The 22670-nt window shown below is 44.1% G+C and overlaps 1 long non-coding RNA gene across 1 annotated transcript in view; it reads right to left on the bottom strand.

The window, feature by feature from the left end:
- Positions 1 to 22164, bottom strand: part of LOC134495205 (uncharacterized) — a 33814-nt gene extending 11650 nt beyond the window's left edge. Inside the window, exon 1 of the long non-coding RNA XR_010067794.1 lies at positions 21789 to 22164. This is a non-coding gene — a long non-coding RNA (uncharacterized LOC134495205). The remainder of the gene's footprint in view (positions 1 to 21788) is intronic.
- Between the last annotated feature and the right edge of the window lie 506 nt (positions 22165 to 22670).

Below are 22670 nucleotides of genomic sequence, written 5' to 3'. Positions count from 1 at the left end.
AACATTGTTGGTGGATTTGATCCAGGATCAGACCAAGAGTTGAGACAAAGAGGAATGAAGCCAGATGTTGCAAGGGAAGATCCTGATGCATGGGCATGAGGTTTCAGAGATATAACAGCAGCCACTGTAAACGGAAACAGATTCCTAGAGATCCTTGTGAACTTGTCAGCCCTGGGACTGAGAAAAGTGACAACCCAGACGAGCAAAGAAAGTCAGCAGGGCCTGTCAGTAACGGCATATGAAAGTGGTGAGGTTACAACACATGCACACAAATGCAAACTGACACACATTTTGGTGACTCAGGAATGGGCAGCCATAAAGTGCAATTCCAGGAAGCTAGGAAACTTCACGCGGGAGACTTGGCAGGGGTGGATCTAGCAGTCTCCTACTCCCAGTCTGATTTATGGCTCAGTTTGTATCTTGCTTCTCGGCTGAAGCCCATCTACAAGGAGATTTGCTTGGCCTTGCAAATTGACAGTTCAGTGTTGTGAAGGGTGTTTCCATTTTATAATACAACCCCACTACCTTGTTCATGGAATTTGACAGGAAAGAGGGAATTCCAGAGACATTGTTGTCTGCCATTTGTCACACTGTGTTTTTCCAACACAACTTCTGCCATTTTGCCTCCTTACTGGAAAAACAGAATTGCTTTATTACGCTTGATGACCGGGAAGGGTGAGCAGATGATGGTCCCTTGAGCAGACTTTCCCAAGGAGATGGTGCCAGTCTCGGCATAGCTCTGGCTTGAAAGAGGATACCCTCTGAATCACAGGAGCATCTCTTAATAAGGAAGGCCTTCTAGCGTTAATGGTATGTGAGAAAGACCTTGAGATGGGGCGAAGAGACGCTGGCTAGGGAATGGTCAGATAAGAGAGGGTGTAGCCCACAGCTGCATAACGGGCAGAGAAAGTGGCTCAGAAGGGACCCTCTGTAACTTCTCAGGCTATAAAGGAGATGGCAGGAGAATTGTACTTTCAGACTTGCAAGATTCTGCTACTGTAGCTTTACAATAAAGTAGAATTAGCTCATCTGGTCCTGTTTCCTATCTGCTCTACCTGGTAAGACTGACTTCTAACCCTGCAGCTTCAGCCTCCAGTTAAAAGGCCTTGGGATTCAGGTGGCAGAGCTGGGAAAGGTTTCATCCTCCAGGGGATCCTAGAAACCTATTGATACTCAAAACAGACAAACAGCAGGGAGCTGCCTTGATTTACTGGAGGGATGAGCAGCGCTTTGCCTCCAACTGGTCTTTATTGCAGATCAGAAAAAACAATGGCATGATTTCCAAGCCATGGTTCCTCTTCTTCCAAGCCTGATCATTTCAGGCCTGATTTGGGTTCTCTCTGGTGACAAAAAAACATACTCTGCACATGTTCAGAGGTACTTTTGAAGTTGTCTAGAATCTGTGGGCTAGCTCAGAAACTACAGCCCAAACCTAGATTAAGCTCTTTCCCTTTCTTTGGGTTAGCACTGGAGGGGGCAGAGGGGGAGATACATGGCCACTTGATTGCATTATTGCAATATCAATGCTCAGAAAAATAAATAAAGTTTTGGAAAATGTTCCCTCCCCAATCCCCACCCCCACTTTCCAGGATTTGGTATGGAAAACAAAGGGGTGATGTGGAAAAGAAACTCTTCCCTAAATGCAAGAATTCCCCAGTGGCTTTGCTACAAATATGAGTGTTTTTGGGGGGGGGGGACACAAAACACATTGTCCTTGTGCATCATTTCCCATCCCAAAGGGTAAAAATGAACTTGGGAGAGAGCAGAAAACCAACACTGGAGCTGAAAAACATCGCCACTTTTTTTTTTTTTTACAATGTTTACATATCTTTTCTCTGTTGTCGGAAAGATTTTTCTTCCATCAGAAATGTCATGGCTTGAGACAGACTGACAAAGGGTTGATTGGAAATGTTATGCATAACCCAGAGAATCCTTGATTTGTTTTTGTTTTCATCAGCAACAAGAAAGATAGCAGCCCTTGCAACCAAGAACCGATACCCGAGTCCAGATGCAAATAAAACACCAATGCACAACCACATTAGGTAAAAACCCAGTGGATGCAACCGTACAACACGCTAAGCCTGGTTAGTGTTAGCCATAGTTAATTTTTTTCTGGCTTATCTTCTTGGGTGAAGCAGCCCATGTGCACCCAGAAAATGAACTGATCCCGTAACCAGTCTAAGTGTGTCATGTGAATGCAGCCATAGAAGTCAGATGAAACCCTGAGGCTAACCTGCACTGACAGGGCAGAACTGGCTCAGTTTTATTCCCTCTTAAATAGTGTGCCTTCCTCCACTGAATTCTGGGAATTGCTGGCTTGGTCTGTACACCTTAAACACAGTTAACTCTCTGCTTTTACAGAACCTCAGCTCCCAGGGCGCCCAGATGATGAGACAGAATAAATATGAACCAGATTAAGTTTGTAGCCAGGATAAATAAGAACAGAATAAAATCACTGTTGGCTTCCAGTCATTCCATCTAATCTAGCACTTTGTTTCCTATAGTGACCAAGTGGATGCTTCTAAGAAGCTCGTGAGAGCAACAGCTCTGTGGTTTGCACTGTCCCAGCCCCGATGCTCTGCGACAGGCTTCCCCTGGCTGTGGAGATTCTGTTCAGCATTAATTCTGGTAGTTGTTAGCTATTAATTTCAGCCATGAATCTGCTTCATTTTCAAGCGGTGTATGTCCTATATATTATTTAGATGTCCTATGTGTGCATGTGCACATGTGTCTGCATGTATAAAAAGGTCATAGCACCTGATGCAATTGAAGCACCATTGCCAGACTCATCCCTGGCGTGGACTTGTCTTCCCAGTACGATCTCCTTTTCAGCCTGTTTATGGCTGCAGACTTCTGCATCACCAGTTGTCTGCGGGCCCTATCTCCCAGGGCTTAAAAAGGGTCAAGATGGGTGGGCTGTCTGGGACACTGATGGTATGGGTTGTGTGTTGCAGCCTCCTTGGGGAACTGAAGGCGCCTGTGTGCTGGCTGGCTGCAACTCATCAGGGGAGGGGGGGAGCTGCCTCTTCCCTGGTGTTCCCCCACACCAGCAGAGCCTCAGAGATATGTGGTGCCCTGTTGGCTGAACACAGCTTTCCCCAAACCTCCAGAGGAACTGATTCAGCATCCAGGCAAAAAGGAGGCAGAAGAACTGGAGCTCTTCTGCTGGGAAATGTGCTTTATTCTCTGTCTGTCTGTTGCTGTCTCTTAAGTAGGAATCCCTGCCTGCTAATCTTGGTTGGGTTTCGGGATGGCAGATCCTCCTTGAAATGTCACTTAGACAAAGTGGCAATTCCAGCCGCAGTAACAGAGACTCTGTGGAGTACACCCATCACGCTAAGTCTGAATCAACCAACCTTCAATCAAATCTAGTTTGGTCTAGGGCCAGTTTGGTCTAGTGGTTAAGGTGCTGGGCTAGACACCAGGAGGCTGTGAGTTCTAGTCCCACCTTAGGCATGAAAGCCGGCTGGGTGACCTTGGGCCAGTCACTCTCTCTCAGCCCAACTCACCTCACAGGATTGCTGTTGTGGGGAAAATAGGAGGAGGAAGGAGTATTAGGTATGTTTACTGCCTTGAGTTATTTATAAAAAGAATAAAGGCAGGATAAAAATTAAAGTAAACAAACAAACAAATAAATAAATACGGAGTAAGTGGTGGGAAGCAAACTGCATTCAGCACGTGCTTTGAGACTTGCTTTTAATTCATGCGAGGTATCACATTCCAGGGTGAATCCAACATTCAAAGGAGACCCTGGGGCCTTAGTCATACAAGCAGAGGAACGGTGGAGAACAATTCACTGCCAACTTACTATTAGCACATCACAAAGATGGAGGATGCTTGGATGCTCAACCAAGTGAGGTAAAGACTTAGCAGATACAATTTGTCCAGCGTGCTGAACTTGGGTGGTGTCAAGCTGGGTTTGTTTTCTGTGATTTAACATATTGTATAAACTCCATTTGTTCAGTTTATTGTTCAAATACTGTGCAAGCCCAGAAATGAGTTAATCCAGTAGCCAGATTAAATATGTTGTCTGAGTCTACCCATAGAACTGGAAAGCACCATTTAGACTACGTACTGGGTCTAATCCCCATCACCACCCATTGCTATAATTTTCAACAACAGTCACAGTCCAATCAAAATAATATTTACTCAGAATTAAATGTCTATAGCCTTCCAGATTTAGTTTTTTCAGTCCTTTGCATCAGTTTTACTTCTTTCCACTGTCTCTTCCTGGACTGCTTCAGATTTCTTAGAGATTTCTCTTTGTAGTTCCTAAAGCATCATGACTAAAATCTGTTCTAGTCTAGAATCCCTGTGCAGATACTGTATTTACCTGAAACGAAGACTTGTTTTTTTTCCCTCTCTCAAATAATCCATATTTGAGGCTCAACCTCAGATTTGCTGGAACTCTGGAAATGGAGGCAGATGCGTTTGGGAATAGGATCATGACTTGAACTCTGGCCTATCTTCCTTTTTGGCAGACCCAGTACTGATTATTTAAATCTGCCTTCAAAAAGGCAGCCCTATATTCTTCTAAAAAGGGCAAATTTCACATACCTTTTACTCTGGAGTAATTACATTATTATAGTTTTAAAGTGAAAATTAATGCTGTTATTTTGATTGCTGTTTGCATAGGAACATTCAGTAACTTTTGGCACAGAGGCAGAAAGGGAGACTAATAGATCCACCACATTTTGCCGCTTAATATAGAAGCGTCAAAAGTTTTGCTGTGCCAGTAACGCCACATGTCTCGAGACATACCCAGAATCTTCTAAAAGCATCAGCATCCAAGATGACAGCACTGATAAGATCCAGAGCCATAGCACAGAATTGGAATTTGCAACACACAAGAATCATGAATGACAACTCCCAGTAGCTCTCTCCATTGGCCATGCAGTTAGGGCAAGTTCAGCAAAATCTACCAGGCCACTGTTTCCCCTCCACTGTGAACAGCATAATGTGGTCAGTTCCTGCCATCTCAGCAGTATCCTGGGAGAAGGATCAGATGTGTACTTTGCAGAGCACAATAAATAGGAGGCAGGTGAACATGTCATCACTTTTAACCCTGTGTTTGATCCCACACTGATTGGCTGGGTATGTACAACATGTTAGAGTTGGCTTGGATTAGGTAGGTTGGGGTTCAGCATATATGGGAACTTGGCCAGAAGGGTAAATCACATTATCGATGATCAGCTTGTTTGGGCATGGCATGCTACGAGAACATTGTCATTGAGTTTATTAATCTAGGTTTAGGGTTTTTAGTGTGTTGTGTGAACTCAGCCAATGCAATTCAAAGGGCCAAAGCAGGGTTCAGGATTAGCTGAAGACTCCAACATGAAATGGTGGCCTTTGAGGTATCGGGTAGGTTGAGTTTTCTAGAGTGAAAGGCCAAAGTCTCTTCCTACCACAGTGTAACCTGCCATCTAAGCAGGCCAGAATGAGGCAGGCCCATCTGAACCACCTTCCTGGATCAAGTTCTTGTAATCCTGCATCCTTGTTCTTGCAGTAGCCAATTTGGTGTCTCCAGCAAGTGGCACATAAAGGCAACAGCAGTTCCCCCAGAAGTAATATTGGGAGACAGACTACCTTCAAATCTTTACCTATCCCAGCTACAGCTGTCAATAAACGTCTCTTTGTCCTCCATCTGAATGGAGTTGTCTAATCTCTTTCTAAAAGGCCAGGAATACCCACTTTGCTGTGAGTGTTGCCTTGTAAACTGGTACACAGGGTAGCCACATGACTGGCCACAGCCTTCTACCAGAAATGCTGAATAATAGGTTGCGCACATGGAGGCTGAAGAAATCAGATGGAGGGATTATTGCAAATGATTTATGAAGGCACAAGAATACATCACTCTGGGCCAGGATATTAATTTGTCTAGTGCTTCTGGAGAAGGGCCAAAATTCTTCACATATATTACATCTTTGTAACCTTGCGTAAGGTGGTCCAGGAATTCATTATTATCACCATATGGCTGATCTTTGTTTTGGGGAAAGGGAGGATACTAAGCCTGATAGATTGCAGCTTAGCTATGGGTGAGTCTGTGAGAGAGTTGAACTGGGGTCTTCCTGGCCTGTGCTCACAAGCTCCCAGGCATTTGGCTGTCAGAATGCAAGGAGGGAAGCGGCCCTGGCACACGAATGCTCGTATGACTGATGGCACGCAGGACTCTTTGGAAGTGGAGTGTGGATAGTGCTTAGCTGTGCATAACTACTTGTGCATTGAGTGTGCCAAGTGTATAGATGTGCAAGAGAGGTTACAGCAGTGTTTCTCAACCTTAGCAACTTTAAGATATGTGGACTTCAACTCCCAGAACTCCCCAGTCAGACATGCTGGTTGGAGAATTCTGGGAGTTGAAGTCCACATACAGTATCTTAAAGTTGCTAAGGTTGAGAAACGCAGGGTGAAACTACAGGGTGAAATGGCTAAATGAGAATTTGTGATAAGTACGGCCTCTGTTTATCCCGGCCTGAGTAAGATCGGATTTTCTGTCATACTGTTGGGCTGAGTTTGCACAACACATCAGACTAGGTTAAAATGAAGTTGTGTAGTTTACGTTTTGGGAACCCAGCCATGGTCTGGGCTGTGTGTGAACCAGACCATCACTTTAAGCCATAATATGGGTTCTTCGTTTGGGCATACCATGCTAGGCAAGACAACAGCAAAAAAGTGTTTTTTAACTGAAGTTCAGCGTGTTTTGTAATCCAACATAGGTGCTTCAATCATCAAAGCAACACGAGGAAGACAGTGTTAATTTCCGCTTAGTGAAGAATCACTGAGGTGTTTGTCTTGTCACTGACTGAAGGACTTTTTACCTTTTAAAACCTTTTAGCCAAGCTGAATACAATTGTTTTTCATATACTCTGGAGGGAGGTACCCTGAGGCTCTAGGGCACCATACAGCGCCCAAGCTCCTTTTCTATGACACTTGAAATCCCTCTGACCACTGCTGGTAAAAATCAGGTACTGTTTTCTACCATTTTGAGTCAGGAAAAGGAAAAGAAAGCTTCAGTGATAAATTACAGCCCTTACCCCACCACGGCTCTTCTCTACCAAGCACTCCTGGTGGACTGAACTCCTGCACTTTTGATGCTGAACTGGAGGACACGTGCATCTACTTTGTCTCCTTTGCTGGAAGGTGAACCTGATGCTTTGTCTCCTGCCTTCTTCTTAGCCAGAGCTGGACACAAAGTCTGTCACTGTTGGTGTGACTGGAGTCTTTATCGGGAGAGGCAAGAGAACCTGCAGAGGTGGGTAATTTTATGTGTGCAGCCATACCCCATAGCCTCATGGGAGAAAGGACCTTGGGGGCTGTGGAGACAGAAGAAGACACTACCCTCACCTCCTGATTCCAGGGAACAGATACCGTATGCTGCTATTTCTACATTGATAATCCCTCCTGCCCCCTCTAAGGGATGACTGTGTGTGCCCCTCTGGCTCCTAATTATTTCCACATTTTTGAGGCCATCCCATCACAATTTGGGGTCTTCTGACTCACTGACGCAGCAGATCCTCACGTGAGAGGCTGTTGGGGATGACAGGAGGCAGGCATAGAGTTTGGGCTGCTGGGTCAGATTGGGGGCTGGCTAGCAAGTAGGTTGGCTAACCTGCAGCCCGTGCATGGATAGTTGAAGAAATGGAGTAATTCCTCACTGTGGAGTTTCCACCAATCTCTGTGGCAAAAAAACTATCATCACATGAAATATGCTGTTCTCATTGCTGATCTCTATCCAGCCTCTATTCCTGGCCATTACAGTCCCTGACTGCCCTCCAAGTTGTGAGTGACACCCAGCAGATTTTATCCACCATGAGACTGTCCTTGGATGGTGTCAGAGTAAGTGGGAACATATGACATTAACACAGCTAAGGATGATTTAAGGTGGCCTTACTTATGAGCTGGAAAGCAAGATGAAAGCAAAGTCACAGTGGAATTGTCAAAAAAAGATATTGATGCTAGGCCATGTTGGAGCCATTGTGGCCCCCATCTTGACTTTTTTGATTCTCTCCCTGCAGACACCCCCTATTGTAAGGTAAATCTGCTTTTATCCAAGTGAACTCTGGGAAAGCAGGTTTTGATGATGTGGAAAAAACCATACTGGATTACTTGTCTGGTCAAGTAATACCTCCCTTTGCCACACTTCTACCCATTCCAAAGATGTCAAATCAGTGTTTAGAGAACATTTCTGGAAGACCAGTGAGATATCTTTCTAAGGCAGATGTTAGTGGAGTTTTGTTGGACTTCATAGTGGTATCAAAGCCTGAAAAATGTGCATCCTCAATTTCTTTCCTCTGTGTGCCAAAACTTTAGTATTTGGATTCTGGACAATTTTCACACCATCTTCAGGCTTTGGATCTTCAATTTGCAGCATGTAAATCAAAGGAATGATCAGTAAGTGCTTAGGAAATTAGGCATTTCCCCTCTCAAAAACTGGCCTGTGATTTTTCATTTCATCAGATGGTAGTTGCTAGATTGTATTGCCTGAATCCAGATTTCAGAAAAAAGGGGAAAACAAATCAACAAATACCATATTTCCTAGCCCACTGAATGTGAGACACTCCTGGAAAGAGTTTACCTTTCAGGCAACTTGTTAAAATTTCACAAAAGCACTTTCAGAGTCTGGATTTAGTACTTGGGTTTAATTTGTGTTGTTTTTTTTTCTTTCTTTTTTTCCAGTATTCATTTTCTCCTAAGACTGCTGAAACTGCCAAACAGACCATGAATCTGTAATCCAGTTTCTCCCAACTTGGTGACCACTACAGATAGCTTCAGCTCCTATAACCTCCAGACTGAAAGCAGATTTGTAAATGCTGTCTGCTGCTCCTTTCCACCTGTAGTTATACACTGACTTGAGTCTTTTTTGATTTAATGGCCTTATAAATCATCATCATCATCATCATCATCATCATCGATAGATGGACAAAAATGCTAAGTCCAGTCTAAACATCTGGCTGACTGTATGAATAATAATAATAATAATAATAATAATAATGATAATAATAATAATATCATCCAAAATAAAGAAGACTAGGAAGCCCCATGTGCCACCAAAGAAAAGGAAAGGGTTGGAATTTAAAAAAAATGACCTCCTTTTTCCAATCAGCTCCCAGCTTTGGGGCGTCTTTTTCTACCCACCCTTCACTTCCAAGCCAGATGTTCTCAAGTGTATTAAAAAACATAGCAGCCATAGATAGCCTTCATTCTATGCACTTGTCACCCTGTGTACTCCTGTTGTAAAAGCAATCTGCTCTTTGAAGCCAATCAGGACAAAACTGCAAAAGAATATTTGTCAGTGAATTCTGAATTTTTAAAAAACAATCACAAGCCAAGGGATGGAGAAAAATCTACCACATGTCTCTTGGTCTGTTTGGTCCAGAGCCTGCTGTGTCTGTTAAACAGATTCCCCCGTTTTCTTGGAAGCGGTCAGTTTTGGACCAAAGAGAAATGTTTAAAATCACCTCCTAAACTTCTTATGTCATAGAGTGCTTTGTCCTGAAATGTACTATTGGTAAGAATCCAAGCTCTGTACGAAGAAAAACTGGTCCTAAAATACATTTATATGATACTGTTTGTTCAATGATAGCTAACAACATTTTGTGTTTCTAGATCAACCAAAGCAGTAACAGAAAAAATAAAAATCCATCTGCTTCCTTCTGATTTTTTTTTCAGTTGAAAATCTTTTCAGAAACATTATTTTACAAATAGCACTGTGTGTTCGCAGGATGCCCAGACTGAGGTTTACCTTAAGCAAGATGGTGGGATTAACCTGCCTGTCATCGAAAGACAATCAAGTTACATATCCTGAAAACAGTGACTGCCTCACCATAGAGGTGCGATATTCCAGCAAACTTTGTGCTGACTGGCATTTCTTTGAGATCCACAACAGGAAGAAAGCTCATAGCTTTCAAGACAGCTCGTGAATCGATGGGGATTGGAGCCACTACATGATGAGTAGGAGACTGACCACTAATCCTTACACTAGCAAATTCATTTTAAAAAGAAGCCCATACGCATCTACAAAGGGTAAAAAACAAAATGGGAGCAGAAGAGAAGAAGCAGAAGGGAAGCAAAGGAGTGACTTTAGTTTTTTTTAATTTTATTTTTTTTAATGTGTGCTCCAACACCCCTGGCGACATCATTATATAACTTTAAGATGCTCTTGATTTCTTGGGCACAGATTTTTTTTTTTTAAGGATGGCCTTGTTCAATTTCATGTGCTTCCTTCAGATTACCTTTTCCCCTACATTCCTTCAGCACGATCTCTTTCCCACCAAGCACAGCTTCCAGAGTTGATGCATTGTGGCAAACAAAGGAGGTGGAGGCCATGCTAGGCCTGTGACCCCTCTGCGACCATGTGCACTGAAACAAGGAAGTGATGGATGGAAGCTAGAAAATGGGGAACACTACCATCCAGGCAGGACCCTGCTGTACCATATTCCCTGATGTTTGCGATTGAACCCATCGTAGAACCAGCTCTTTCCCTATTCTATGCCAAAGTAGAAAGCAATATGAATGCCCACTAGTGTGAATCTCTAGGCCAGCGTTTCTCCACCTCGACAACTTTAAGATGTGTGGACTTAACTTTCAGAATTCGCCAGCCCTAGGAAGGAGGCAATGGCAAACCACTTCTGAAATATCTTGCCAAGAAAACTGCAGGGATTTGGCTAGGCAGTCTCCGAGAATCGGACACGACTGAACGGATTAAAAAATCTCTCTCTCTCTCTCTCTGGGCCATAGGTGATAGGTTTCTTTTAAGGCAGCAATGTTGCTTCAGAAGCAGCAACATATCACAGCCATGCGCTTGAATGTGTTCTCACTGGAGGCTTCTAGGGGAGGTATGGCAAACTGAAGACTGCTCTGCGAAAGCGGAGCCCATGAACACGGCAAAGACCAAGGAACTGGGGAGTAGACCAGTCCCTAGGAACCTCTCTGGATAAGGAGAGGATGGGAGATTGCCCACATGTGCTCTGGGCAGCTGATCCTCACAAGGAGACTGCAGGACAGCGGTTTTCCGCAGGTTTGAGTGTCAGGAGACAACGGGATTAGCCAGCTTGCTTGCAAGCACGGCAGAGACTTTTAAAGGACACTAAGTTCATAAACCTCACTTTCTAATTACTTTCAGAAGTTGCTCATTAACTACATCTAAGCTATTAGAGACCTTCGGAATGACAAGTTTGAAAACACTGGGTGAGTCTGCTGTCATACCTGAACAAATAAAAATTTTAATCATAAGCTTAAGAATTTAAAGAATCTGAAATAAACAGCAAAATGCTAAATAAGATTTTGATCTTAGAAAGTTATAAACAGACTAAGGGTCCAGATAAAATTGGAATACTGAAAATTTTACAATAAGATTTTGGAATTAATTATAATGTACAAACAGCTTCTTGTGGGAAATAGAACTTGTTTTGGTTTTTGCAAGACATAACACAGATAAGCAATTTCATGATTTTTAAAAACTGGACACTAAGAGGGGACTAAAGATTTTATGTAGAGGAAAGGCATCTAACATGATGCAAAATGTGACAAAAAAAATATTGAAGGAGACTTTTGAAGAATGGTATAAAAAAATAGTAGCCACAAAATCAACAATGTCAGTAATGATGTCTGCTTCTATGGATAGACTATGTCCAAAAGATGTTATTGAAGAAATGACAGATGTAGAACAAATTTTATCGGACAAGATAGAGATGGTATTGAAAGGGGATTTACAATTGACAGGCCAAGAGAATGACTTAGAAAAGGATGTTTCACTGGATCTACAAAAGAGTCCCTCTTTTGGGGGAGATGGGTGGTAATTAAATTTGAATAATAAATAAATAAATAAAACTGGCTGAGGTTTTAAAATTTAAAAGGGAAATACAAATGACAAACCAAGAGAGTGACCTGGATAATTTTTTCCTATTGGATTTACAAAAAAGACTTGTTAAAGCCTTGAAGAACTCTATGCAATGGGACAAAGAAGAAATGAAGAGAAATCAAATCCTATGACAATATTTGAATGAACTAAATATAAGACTGTTAGAAGTAAAAGGAAGGAATATAAAGTTGGTTTATTTGATCAAAATTAAAACAATATATGTTGTTACTTCTGGCTACCCTTTATGGACTTTCTGCTGACACTAGGACTGAAAAGATTATGGTTATGGATTTGCTTATAGATAAGAGATGGGATATGGGATGAAAAGATAATTGTAACTTTAGAGAGGATGAAGAGTTACTAAATTTGCTTATACTTGTTGTGATGAAGGTTCAAAGCCACTTCTTTATGTATTTCTTTTCTCTTTATTATATTCTTACTTTTCTCTTTCTTCTTTCTTCTTTTTTCCTTGCACTTTTTACTCTTTTTCTCTATTCTCTTTTCTTTAAGTTTAGTTTGTATTGTAATTTATTATTATAATCAACATTCTTAATAAAAATTGTATGTATGTACGTATGGATGGATGGATGGATGTAGTGTTCTCACTCGAGGGAATCCTTTGCTCACTTCATCTCCTGGCTCATAGGAGCACGTTGGCATGATTTGATAAAAGGTGCCAAGTGAATTAGTGGTAGGAGAAGGGAGGGCAAGGTAGATTTGCAACCATGACATGCCCTGGAACATGGGGAATCACCAGCAATTTATTCTTTTATTTCTGTGAAGTGGGGGAAGGGGTGCATTGAGGTATGGATCGGAGGGGGCAGGATGAGACACTAGATTACCATCCCACAAAGGAGCACTGATTGGCTGAGAGTTCTGCCTGCTGGGAGCTATACACTCACTGGTATCTTAATACAAGCATCCTCTGAGTGTGCTGATGCCAGAAGAGGTCTGAAAATAGTAAAAACAGCCCGGACTGACCTTGAGTGCATTTTAAACTGGATTCAGAAGAAGTAGAGAAGTTTTGGTTTCCAGTAGCAATATGAGTGGTAATCCATCCGGAGAACAGCCCAGTGAAAATAATGCTATTTCGGTGGGTAGAATCAATCCCGCTGGGTCTCGGAATAGGATAGGATGTGGGTGAGGAGCTTTTGAACCTTGACAGTCTTACTGTTTCCCACTAGCAGCTCAGAAAGTTTACCTGCTCATTCCCACCTTATATGTCATACAGTATCACCCCTCTACACAACTGCAGTATTCTCCCGCTGCACATGCACACACACACTCCTCTCACAGAACTCTGCACTCCTGCTGTGCTTTTATTATGCAGAATCTCTCTCCAATAGCCACCACTAGTTTTCAGAGTTAAAATACAGAAGAATCAACATACTGGCTTCCATGAAAAATGCATACAGTATACAGATGAAGGCCTAGCGTGCTGGTGGGCTCACTGGAGATGCTGAACAAGTCAAGTACATGTTATAACACTCTAACTCAGTGTTTCTCAACCTTGGCAACTTGAAGAGGTGTAGACTTCAACTCCCAGAATTCCCCAGCCAGCAAAGCTGGCTGAGGAATTCTGGGAATTGAAGTCCACACCTCTTCAAGTTGTCAAGGTTGAGAAACACTGCTCTAACTATAGTCCTGCCCCAATCTACTTCATAGTTCTTGCTTCAAAGTAAGTAAAATAGTCCAAGAAAAAGCTGGAAACAGAGCACAACTTTTTAGGTTGTGAGTTTCTGAAAAAAACCAAATCATTTCCACTTGGATATTCACAGGTCAGCCCTCAGCACCTGGTTAAAGGCAGGATTATTGGCTCCAGCCAGAATTAAACATGGCCGGTACCTGACCACTTTGCAGCCATATGTGGGCACACCAATCATTAGCGGGCCGGCAGTGGAATTCTGTCCCCATAATGTGGTTGGACTGGCTTTTTTTTCATACAATGGCAGCCACAGTCTTGAGTCCAAAGTTCAGACCATGGAGGAGGTCAGAAGTTGAAAGTTCTAGCAAATGCCGGCAGCTTATGCCTGGCCTGTGTAGAGCAGCCAGAGCAGCCAAGCTAATCAGCTTAATGCTGAGACTCTGAGGCACCGTTCTGAAACAGGGAGGAGAGCAAAGACTTCAAGGAACGGGGCTTCGTAGCTTCTATCTGCTAGGCCAGGGTTTCTAACCAGGGTTCCGTGGCACCCTAGGGTTCCACGAGAGGTCACTAGGAGTTCCCTGGGAGATCACGATTTATTTAAAAAGTTATTTCAAATTTGGGTAACTTCACATTCAAGAGATAACTGTCATTCTTTATTTTCAGTTCAAGAACATTATTAATGCATATATACAGGCCTACCCACGAAACGAATATAATAATTTCATAACTTCTGGCCTATATTTGAGCCTGATTGTGCAGGGGTTCCCCGAGGCCTGAAAAGTATTTCAAGGGTTCCTCCAGGGTCAAAAAGTTGATAAAGGCTGATCCAGAACCTCTGTGGAAAGCCATACAGCTGTGACATGAGGAAGTGTGAGAGAAATCATGCGCAGCACAGTTAGCTTTCAGTTTGGTAGTGTCAACCTGTGGTGGCCATTGTAAGTTTGGAGGTCAGGAGTTAGGTTAGCAAATTATATGAACCCGTGCCATTTGGTTAGGTTAGAGTTCAGTGTTTTATGTGAACACAGAAAATGGATTAATTCAGTAACCAGGATAAATTTCTAAATGTAACCAGAGGGAAAAAAGGGCTGGGTATGTCAGAAATGGCATCATCTGAACTCCCTATGCAATTGCACAAATGAGACAGGATAATAGCACAATAAAAACACTTCTTGGAAACACCCACCCAGGTCAAAGTTACGCTGACTACGATGCGACTATGTTTGTGTGTGAGAAAGAAGACACTGTCATCTAGTTTGCACATCTACAATGCCAGGTTACACTTAACCCTGATTGGCTGAATAAGCCACCACTGGCTAGGTTCACGTGATAAAAGCCATAAAACCATGCTTTAAACAACACTGGCTGAATTGGCCAAAGACACTGATCTTGAACCATCCAGCCACACACTAGCTTAGTATGATGTGTGAACCCAATCCGTGCATAAATGTCCCCTAGTCTTTGCCAAAAACAAAAAAACAAAAAACACAGATAAAAGTAGAAGGAATTAATGGAGTGCTTGAGAATCAATTGGCCTAGCCCTCTGCTCGCCTGGCTCAGCTTCTCACCCTGAGGAAGGGGACAAAGTGACTTAGCAGCTTAAGCATTGCTCTGCCAACTCCGACTGACTTAAGAAAACAGGCCAAGCTTCTACGCATCGCTATCTTTATGGAATCCAGAAGGGGAGTCTTTCTTTTTCTTCCATGCAAGCCCCAGATCTCTCCACTTTATATTTTTGTTTCGTTTGGTTGATGGAAGAACAAGAATAAACCACAGCAGGAGCTGTAATCTTATCTCACAGGCCTCTTTTAACAAAAGAGGTTTCACAAGGACACAGTTCAAAAAGAAAAAGAAAAGAACACGCAATAAAGCAGAAAGCCAAACAACTTTGTTAATTTGCCCCAGCTTCGTTCCAACAGCTGCTCAGTCTCTGGCCCCCATCTCCTCTGGAAGGGGCTGGATTGCACCGAGAAAGCAAGTGCTTTGAGCTGCCAGGTTTATGAAATTATGAGGCTGGCATGGACTGAGGAACATTTTTCTTTTTCTCTCCTGCTCTGTCCAGCATCCTGTTTTCCACTCATGTGCCTTTGAAAACCCCCCAAGCGGCCAGGGGGTCCGTAGGGGGGGATCAAAAAAGTCTACATGGCTGCTCACCTACGTGATTAAGCTGTGCTCTTTTTTAATGTGCACCGCATATAAAAGTCACAGTTCTCCTCTGGGGATTGTCCCCAGAATCAGGCTCTCAAACATAGACTGCATCCAAATACAGAGATTTCTCTTCTTAGACACCATGGTGAATCTACTTGGGGATCTAGCCACTGCCCATTTGTCTTACCCCTAAGCAGGGCCCTTCTGGTAAGAGTGAAAGCCTTGAAAAACATATACAGCCAATTTCAGTGGGTGATTTACGTAGGTTCTCAGTGATCATATAAACTGCTCTCTCTGTGCTATCCATAACTGTAAAAACTTCAATCATGTTCCATATATAGGTTGGGTTTGTTTTTTTTAGTAAATCTTCCGAACACCTTAGTTTTGCCTTGTAGAAAACCTGATTACTGAGAATTACTCTAATGTCCCTTTTCTCTAATTCTCCCAGTTCAACAGGGTAAATTTCAAATCCTGGTGTATGTCCTTTTACTGCCACCTGAAAATGAAATGGCTTGGTTTTGGAATAAAAACGAACTGCCATTAATTTCCAGATGCCACGTTTTAGACATCCAACAGAACTGGGAAATTTTAAAAAAGACGCCTTTTGGAATGCACAAACATGATTGTCTTTGGCGTTTCTGTGTCAATAAATGAGCACACTGGTTTGGAAATGCCTGTGGGCACGTTTTTAAGCCTCCCTCTTGTCAATCTGATTGTCATAATTTGCACTGCTCATTCTCTGCCATCCCTTAAAGTTCCTTTAAGTTCCCCCCATCCCGTAAAGTTGCAAAATGCCCAACAGAAAATTTGGTGGAATTGCTTGGTATAACATGCTGTTTAAGTTGAGCTTTGCTTTCAGAGGGTTCACACATCATGCTAACTCATCATATGGTCTGTCTGGTTTAACATGCTGTGTGACCTCAGAAACTGAAGGTTGTGATCTATGGTTTCTGGTAAGGATGTGCAACTTGCACCCCTACGTACCCAGTAGTCTCCATGACCCTTTTCCACTGACCTGCAAATTCTCCAAGATGCCATCACTAAAAACTGCTGGGTTACAGTGTTGCAATGTTCCCATTTTTAAAATGGGAACAAGTCAGTGGAAAAAGGTCATGGAGACTACTGGGTACATAGGGGTGCAAGTTGCACATCCTTACCAGAAAAAAAGAAAAAAAGCAATAAAATAAGCAGAGCTTCCAGTGTGGTTCACCCATGTATATTACTATTAATAATAAATGAAAAAGAAAGGCGACATTCCAGCCTATTCCCTCTAGTGCTATCACTAGAGAAGCAGGTTTAAAAGTGCACCCTCAAGTGGCAGAAAGGTTGCTCAGCTGAGCTTTATGGTGTAGCATAATGTGTGAACCTTGTGTTTTATTTGGCAAACGATCAGGGGCTCACAGGTATGAAGTGGGGCTTCAGTCATGCAGTCCTGGCTGCTTCTTACCTTCTTTGACACCCCCCACATCCATGGACATCCCTGCAATCAATAATTGAAACTTACAGCTTAAACAGAATATGTGAGCCCAGCCAATATTTTGCTGAGAGGAAAGCAAAACACTGCGACAAAGAGGTAAGAGACAAAGAGATAAAAATTTCCTCTTCTTCTTCCTCTTCCCCCCTCTTCCTCCTTCTTCTCTTCCTCCTCCTCCTCCTCCTCTTCTTCCTCTTCCTCCAGATATATCCATGGCATTTTGAATTCTTATAGGTTTTTGGCGGTTCTTTTTCCCCTAAGATTTTTGTATGTCAGCAATGTTAAGCATGGAGAAGATACAGAGCATGTGGCCAAATACTCAACACTCAGTCCTAAATTTTGAAATTCCAGCATTTTGCAAAAAAGGCTTCAAAGCACAATACCATATTGAGGATGAAACTAGACATCCAGAAGAAAGCTAGTTCCAACACAGAAAAAACAGAATGAAAAAAGGGTGGGCTTCTGAATCCTTCCCCCTCTGCCTCTTTCCACCTGTAAATCCTTCCTTTTTTGGATCTACTTTCCACATCTTCTGAACATGGCTCTAGAAAAGTACCTGGAGAGGTGGGGTCAAGGGGTTTCTTCAGAGAAACTGAATAGGTAGAGAATAAAGCACCATCCCCTGCTTTCTGCCTCTATTAATTCCCCCTCCCACCCACCACCCAACATTCACACACACAAAAAAACCACTTTGTAGCTTGTTAGTCTGAAAGCGGGACCTGTTGCATTTCAAGTTTTTGTGCATGGGGACCTGGGGGTGTTGACGACCGACAGGAAGCTCTGGCGTGGGCTGGTCCATGAAGTCACGAAGAGTCGGAAGTGACTGAACGAATAAACAACAACAACAAAACATTGCAACAGATGCTACCACCTGGTTGACTTGGCTCATCTTGAGAAAGCTAACTTAGGTTGAACCTGCCTACTCTTTGGATATGAGACTACCAGGAATTCGCAGAGAAGTAGCCTGATTGCAAAGACAAATTCTGGAAGAAGGCGATAGTGAGCCACTTCTCTACTATTGCCAACAAAATTGCATGGATGTGTCTATGTAGCTATCAGGACTTTTGCTCTGCTCAAGGGAGATTTTCCTTTTTCTTTACATTTGAGATACTTTAACAATAATAAAATAATTGCATTCTTTGGAATCTCGGGTAACTAGACCCAAATTTGAAGGGCTGCCAAATGTGGTATGCATCCTATTTTTCTAAAGCCATTCTCTGCAATCCGTTGCATGCTTACTTGGGAGTAAGTCCAATTTAACCAAGTGGGAGTTGTTTCCAGGGAAACACACAGAAAATTGGCTTGTAAGGGATTGCTTTTAAAAAAGGGAACTTTTTGAGCCTGGATACCTGCAGATTTATATGCTGTTCTTCTGTTAACATTTTTCAAAGCATCTTTTTTACACACACGCACAATCAGGGGTCCCAGTCTAGATTACATTGCCACTTGCTTTAGAACACAGTGGAAAACTTCAAGACTGCTTTGATGGGATAGGAAAAAGTGTGTGTGTCTGCTCAAATGAATCCAGTTTCTTCTATGTGTTATTCCCACAATGTGAAAATGCAACCTAGGAAACACTGGTATAGATTTCCACTCCACTCTGTAACTGCCCCCCCCAAACCTAGTCTAAATTAATCCACAAATAACATGAAAACTGTCCAGCATTAGTTCTTAGCAAAGAATTTACAAGCCTGTTAGGAATTTGTGGCACTTGGACACACTCAAAGAAGAAAAAAGTCAGCTCTGCTCTGGTCAAATCAGAGCAGAATAGAAGTCTAAGCAGAAAGATTAAGAGAGTGAGTTCTGGTTGTCTGAAGGCAGTTTTTGACTCAGCAAAAGAATATAGTCTTCTTCACAACAAGTGGCATTACCAAGCTAGCCGGGGTCAGATCTGGTTAATATCTGGATGAGAGACCATCAGGCTTATTGAACAGACAGGGAAGTTGAAAAGTATTCCAGAAGAAGGCAATGGCAAACTAATTCCACATTATTGCCATGAAAACTACATAGACATACATCTGTAGTCACCAGTAAAATTCAGGAGAAATTTTATCTTTCCCTTGACTATGGCTCCCTCCTTCCCAGAAGTCAAAACTCCCAGACAGCCCCAACACACTCTTGGGGGATTTTTTCCCTACAAGTATACAGTATGTAGAAGGAAATAATTCATACATAATTCTTCAGAATATACTCTCAAATCTGGACAAAACTTGGGGGGCATATTTCTGTGGATTTCATGACTTCCCTGCCTCATCTAATAAATATTTCTTGAAAAAAATGCTTGGCCAACATTCTTGTGTTCCAGCAAGAGTGAGACCTTGGTTTCTTTTCTATTTTCTTGAATTCTATTGCTGCATACTTAAGTATGAGCCAACTGAACTGGCACTGAATATTCATAGCCCCCATACCTAAATCTCTATGTATGCCACATCCACAATATAGCTTGAAAGACCAACATGGAAAGGACATTAGCCACCCAGACATTCTCCTGAAGTAGCCCCATTTCAATGAGCAAGACCAGGTCTCCCTTCTTCCTCAGATGCAACAGTGAGATAGATACTATCCCCCAAAAGTGAAAGGCAATGACCAGAAGGAACGCTTGAGCATCAGGAGGCTTTAGGATCACCCATGTCTCCTTTTTACCATGCAAAGAGCTGGGAAGATGAAAAAGAGAGGATCTGAACTTTAGATCAGATTTTCCAAAGCAATGGGGGTTGGGAGGGGGAAGGACATACTGAAGCATGGATCTGACAATATTACAAAATTAGACCAACTTATGGGTGGGGTGGGGATGATTATCAACAAGCATGAGCTATGATGCCTAAGTGGAACCTCCCTGCTTGGTGCAGTGTACTTCTGGATGTTAAGAACAAACAAGCAATGTGGAGAGATGCAGCCCTTGTGCTCTGCTTGCGGGCTTCCTGGAAGTATTTATTTGGCCACCGCTGAACATAGGAGTGGCCCACCAGATAGTAGATGGACCATTGCTGGAATGATCCAACAGATGTCTTATAAAAGAACTCAAACCAGGCTAAAGAGATCATGGAGACAAGCGATCTGCTCAAAAAGCAGAAGGCATCAGCCTCACACTGCAGCCTACAAAGTGCACCAACATGTCCCTTTGTGATGTTGGAAAAGATGTTGGGTCACTATGTTGCACTCAGCATCCTTCAGGGCAACAGTTCAAGGGATCTTTGGATGTGCCTCTCAAGTTGGGTAACACAGCTTGTAAAAGGGATCCAGGCAGGCATCTACTGCAGGTGCCATAGGGCACGATCACACAGCCTACCTAGGCAACTTTTCCAGGGAGCTCAAAAGAACAAGCCATGGAGAACACTAACTCTCCCCACTGAGGTCTTTAGCTAACTTTCTAGGAGAATTCTTTTCTATCATATCTAGTCCAAACCCCGTCCAGCAGGTCTTCCCAATACAGTAAGGTGTTGTGTGTGTATGAGTGTGTGTTTAAATAATTATTACTTTTTTTAAAAAAAGGACTTTCAGAACACATCACTCAACAGTCTGTCTGGAATGCTGACAATTCCAAAGAAAACAGGTTGGACACAGAGGAGAGAAAAGGAATAATATCCCTTAGGGGCACTTGTATAGAAAAACCTCAAGGTTTACTTCATCACTATCTCCAGCTACATCCTAAACCTAAGGAACTGATTTGTTCCAAGACAACAGACAAGTTGCAAGGAGTCACAATAGTCAGGAGGAGAGTGAGGTTCCAAAACAAGGGGAATGTCCTTAAGAGTGGAACCCCACGGAGGGTGGCAAAATCCAAGAGGCGGAGCTGGGTTGGCACAAGAGGCACAAGAAGACTCTATGGACCCTATGCAGCCAACGTTTGTCTTTGTCCCTGAAATGGGGTACAGTTCCTGTGTTTCTACATGGAGAGGGGTGAAGCATTCAGGCTGTCACTTAGACTGAGAGGGACCCACATACCATGCATGTACCCTGCAGGTGGGGATTCTCACGAGTGAAGGAAACCCTTGCAACTTCACTCTACAGTAAAAGGAGCCAAGAAAATGCTGGGGTTCAAAACGAACCCTCCAACTGAGTCTGCAGGCTCTGTGTCTGTTTCAGGAACCACCCAGCCTCAGAGGTGCTCCGATCCTCTTTCAGAACCTGCTTGCAGGATCCAGAGTGGAGTGCAGCATTTTGGAAACACTTCCAGGGATCCGCGTGAGCACTCTGGACTCGCGACTTCACCTCCCACCTTCCCCCACCTCCGCCCTTCCTTCCAAATCGTCCTGATTCATATGGCAGATGTCTTGGCTTTTTACTTTTGAAAAGGCAATATTAGCGCCTCTCTGGGGAGCAGCATCTCCACCCCTTCGATCTGGGCACCCCAGAGACGGGCAGGGAAAGGGGGCTCAGAAGATGCCCACCCTGCTCTCTGCTGCTGCCGAGGGAAACCTGCCTCAGCGGGGTCCTCCGCCCCTTCCCTTCTGCAAGAAGGACTGGGGCGGTTTTGCCGAGAGCGGGGTGGGGAAGGAGTGCCCGGGGCTTCCCGGGGTCTCCAGAGCTGGAGCTGGAGTGGAGGCGACGAGAAGGCTCCGCAGCCAGGGGGCGGACCGGCCGAACCCCGCTTGCAGGAGGAAAGCACCTCTCGGGGGCTGGCCAGAGCTGAAGCCGGCGTAGCCTGTCCGGGGCGCTTCTCTTACCTCCTTGCCACGAAGCCGGGAGGCGGGAAAGCAGGAGGACGAGGGCTCCAGGGAGGAGGAACGCAGTCCGCAGCCTGGCCATCTTTCGACGCAATGCCCTAGTCCGCTGGCAGCCCGAGCGTTTTATCCCAGCGGTGCTGCTTAATTGTGGCTTCCAAAGATGTAAGGGGAAAGGGGGGGGAGGGGAAGGGCTCAGGACACTACGTCATTGGGAAAGGGCAAAGCCACGAGTCTCTCCAAGCGCCTGGGCTGGCTTCCCTTTGCAATTTTTCTCGCGCGCTGCTCCGCTCCAGATCGGTGCATCTCTTGCCAACAGCGAGCGCGGCTGCCAAGGAGACTTTAGCGAGGAGGAAAGAGCGGGACTGAACTTCCTCCAGCTTGGTAGAGCAGCGCACCCCTCGGGTCCGTCGCCCCACCCCGAGGCCAGAGAACAGACCCCGAGGCCAGAGGTCAGGCGGCGGGCGGCGGCGGCAGCGGGGCGGCAGGTCGCTGGGTGGAAGGGCTCCTCCGGCTTGGGACGCGGGCGCCTTTTCCACTCCGCAGGCACTGGGGGCAGGGGGGAGCTGGGACAGACGAGCCGGGCCCGGGGTCCCCACCAAGAGACAAAGGAAAGCGGGGCGCAGGGGAAATGAAGCTGGAGAGTCTGGAGATAACTTATCTGCAAAGAGTTTGTTCTCCAAGAGGCTGAGCCGTGAGATGGAGCCAACTGGCCCCTGGAAGCAACCGCTGAAATGGTTCGTGTTCGGACAGCCGACACCTGGGCCCGTGCTCAGCCCAGACAGGAGGCAGTGTCCCAGGTGTGTCAGGGCCCTGCAGCCTTTGTCAGAAGGGAAAACCGATGAGCCCTTTGCAAACCAGCCAAAGAACCGGATCCAAGGTGAG

Source organism: Candoia aspera, chromosome 1 (genome assembly GCF_035149785.1).
Source record: "Candoia aspera isolate rCanAsp1 chromosome 1, rCanAsp1.hap2, whole genome shotgun sequence".
In the NCBI taxonomy this organism is placed as follows: domain Eukaryota; kingdom Metazoa; phylum Chordata; class Lepidosauria; order Squamata; family Boidae; genus Candoia; species Candoia aspera.
The sequence above is the reverse complement of the archived record's forward strand: the minus strand, read 5'-3'. Positions and strand labels throughout refer to the sequence as shown.